General features: G+C 36.8%; 1 long non-coding RNA gene across 1 annotated transcript; it reads left to right on the forward strand.

Annotated features, from left to right (window-relative positions):
* The first annotated feature begins 2,399 nt into the window (after window positions 1-2,399).
* Window positions 2,400-3,111, forward strand: LOC124634756. The gene is made up of 2 exons (XR_006984906.1): window positions 2,400-2,562; window positions 2,892-3,111. It is a non-coding gene; the product is annotated as an uncharacterized LOC124634756 (long non-coding RNA).
* The last annotated feature ends 678 nt before the right edge of the window (window positions 3,112-3,789 follow it).

The following is a 3,789-nucleotide window of genomic DNA, read 5'->3' on the forward strand; positions in this document are numbered from 1 at the left end:
AGTTCAATCGCGACGTGTCAGGAACGCATTCTCTGAATGGCCGAACTATAACTACACACTTATTATTTATTTTCAAGAATAAAAGTACAGATATCTCAATACCAACTGGCTGCATATCTATTGCTTCTATACCTAAGTGTTTCTTATTTAAAAACTTAACCTCATTCAAGTATATTTGAAGAGATATCACAAAACATGGATATACAAGGTACTTAGAAGATACTATCAATGCCAAAATTGCTTCATCTGCAAGACATGATACGATCACCAAAAACTCATACTAACATAACCCTACAGCAATGTAGACCAAGTAAATACACTTCATACTTAATTTCAATTTTCTTGTTTATGAGCGCGTGCGGCATTTTAATCTTTAGACGCGTTTCTTGTCAGTACCACGGTTAGGTGCATATTAGCGGCATGCTTCGCGCTTAGATGCAACATAGCGGTATTGCGGTCTGCGTACAAGTGCCACTTTATTTTACAATTACAGCTCCATTGTGGCGTCATTAAGATATTCTTTACAGCTACTAGGGTTTTGTTTAATTTATTGCTTGCAAGTCAGCAAAATTCAAGCACAATTAATAGCTGTGCTTTGTTAGGTTCTTTTATTCTCTACTAGCTTCTGCCAGCGGTTTCACCCGCATCCCGTGGGAACCTCGGCACGAACCCGGATAAAAAGCCTATAGCCTTCATAGCCTATAGCCTTCCTCGATAAATGGGCTATCTAACACTGAAAGAATTTTTCAAATCGGACCAGTAGTTCCTGAGATTAGCTCGTACAAGCAAACAAACTCTTCAGCTTTATAATATTAGTATTTAAGTATATTTATTCTCTATTGTATCTGGGGTGTAATGCTCATTCTTATTTTTACCATGGACAAGATATAACCTACTAGTCCTTCCCCGCGGTTTCACCCCCGCCCCAGAAGAACAATTAAATCTAACCGGTTAAAAATACCACATGGATAGTATTTTTTCGTGAAAGTACGACAGACGTATAGAGCTGCGTTCGCATTTATAATATAAGCGGATATAATTCAGATTTGCAGCCAAGTTTTATTGAAATCTATGTATTTAAATGTTTTGAAATATAATTTTAATTTAGCTTCCTCGAAGCGTAGAACACCAAAGTATTGGTCACACAGAAGACATTTATTCCAGTCACCTTATTCAAAGATATCAGTCATTAAAATATTTAAACTCTATTCAATATTATAAGAACAAGTAAAAAACCTCTTAAAAGCCCTCCATACGTCATGATCCTCCCATTACTGATGATGTATGGCGCCGAAGCCCTCAGTCACTCGCAAGCAGATGTGCAATAAAACCTACAGATACGTACATTGTAAAAATAAGATCGGGAGCGTTGTGTCTGCTCCACAGTTCGTCGGTACACTTCGCGCTGTGTGCTACAAGTGACAAAAGACCAGCGAGCTGTATATCAAAATAGGTACTCGCGAGTTATGCATCGAACTTCTCAAATGTTATTAACTGTACGTTGCATCCATTCCGAATTCTTTCTTTTAATGATAGAAACACCATTATAATGAGCTGTTCTTAAAATTGAATGGAATTTTAGTGTTCGGCTGTTGAAAACCAAACTTAATGGCGACCCGCAAATACTGATTAGCACATGTGCACGAATGTGGCTCATACCCTTTGTGCATCGTCGCCGCCATGTTACCTAAAAATAATGAATATTTCAGCACAAGACTATTCATTCATGCAAGCAGAGCATGTACCCATGCTCTTCCCGAACGATGTTGGGGACGACTTCCAGTCTTAACCAGGTGCAGCAGAGTACCGGTGTTTTATATAAAGCCACCACCTATACCTGACCTCCTTAACCCACTCCTAATTTTAGTGAAAAAATAAAACAGAATATCCCAAGAAAACCGAAAAAATAAAACAAATCGCTACCGCATATCCCTTGTTCCCGGCCATCCGAAACGTGAACACAATATAATGAGGGAGTGGAGCCTCAGAGAGCAAAGTTTGGAGCGGACTCAAAAGTGCTCCCAGTAATTTTTCCTGCTTGATTTAAAACGATCGCATTGTAACAGAGTTTTGGTCGTCCATTCTTGTTCGCAATTGTGTTTTATAGTTGCTCTACGAGTTTGTTTGTCTTTTGTCAAAAATTTTGAGAGCTACAAATGATATTTGAGAGACACAAACGGAAAGTTAAAAAAAAAAAAACAAAAAAAAACAAAGAGGTTTCCGTTTCTTAGTCGTTTTGTTTACGTAACTGATAAACTGAAAATAAAAACTTTACTCTTATTCTGAGTGTGTAGTGATTAGAGAAACCCAAAACATTTTACAAAATGTAATTCTCACTTCACTTCTACGAACATTTTATTGGTGTCCAACTACATCCCCAACTTCTTATTTACAGCATCAAATAATAAATAAAAACATCAAACCGCAACACGACTCAAGAAATGCATGAAATGAAACATGTATGAAAAGTGCAGCACAAAGGATGCGCCTTAATGCGTGCGCCACTAGCCTTGGTCGCCGTATAATATTCTACTAAGACGTTACTCCGACGAAATTGTCGAGGTAAGTGGGGATTTCTAGTAAAACTGTAACGCGTGAAAGTGTGGAGAAATTGGTGATTGTGGCTTTTTTGGGATGGAAATATAAAGATTTGGTTACTTACTATGACCTGCATTCCGTGCTCACAGTTTCAATAGTTTAAAATAGGGATTTTAGTCTAATGAATAGAAAGCGTACTTATACACATGGGGTTAACTGAAAACGCCTATCCTTTTTTGGGAGAATTTACAATGATTCTTTTTTATTGTAATTTTAAAAATTAAAAACTATTTTCCCTTAATAAAACAATTTCTGTTTTCGTCTGCTGAATTAATGCTGTCTTTCTCTTACAGGAACTTCTAAAACAAAAAACCCTCTTAGTTTCTATATTAACACACACTGTAGTTAATAACTATCCTGGTACAATTAGTCCGAGAACCGATGTCTACAATTGCTTCCGCGTGCCTTTTAATCTAACTAGCGTCGCCCCCAGGAATGGCTTGCGTAGCCAGAATGTTTAATTGTTCCTCTTTAGTGTGTGCTAGATGGTAAAGAATAAAACTGTTGAAACTATTTTATGTTGTAGTTAATTAATCAGACATTTATAAATTGTACTTCTTTGTCCCTTAGTCATGGAATGTTTGCAGTACCTATTGTTTTTGTTCAAAGTTTTATAACTTTTCTAGTGACTAACTAACTCTGATACAGGATTTTCTTTATATTCATGTTGATTTCTTATCTGAAAAGACTCGAGTTTGTAGCCCCGTAATACATATTACTCGATTGATTGAGGTTTAAGGTATCTCAAAGAGGGGCCGAAGATTGGTCACGGTAATGTTCTCACCATGCGTCCATTAGAATGGAGAATATGCCTAAAAAAATTCTCAGATGATCTTAATTAAATGTCATTTATGTAGTCGAAGAAAGCAGAGGATTAAAAATGATCTTTAAGTACAAACTATATTTTTTGTAAGTTCTTTCTTCCTTAGAATAATGTACTATGTATTTATCAACTGAAATTTCAAAACACACATGACGTCTACGTCGTATTATGAGTTGATATGTCAAATTGTGACACTGACAGTTAGTACACGACGAGGGAGGGAAGATCAAGGGGATGTCAAGATAAACGGATGAAGGGATCTAGTGATAACAGGACTGCTGTCCTCCTGACAAGAAAGCCAACAATACGGAAACATAATTCTTAAGGCTTAATGCAGTGTTGTATCCGGACGTTTTGTATTGGTTAAC

This window comes from Helicoverpa zea, chromosome 11 (assembly GCF_022581195.2).
Source record: "Helicoverpa zea isolate HzStark_Cry1AcR chromosome 11, ilHelZeax1.1, whole genome shotgun sequence".
NCBI lineage: Eukaryota > Metazoa > Arthropoda > Insecta > Lepidoptera > Noctuidae > Helicoverpa > Helicoverpa zea.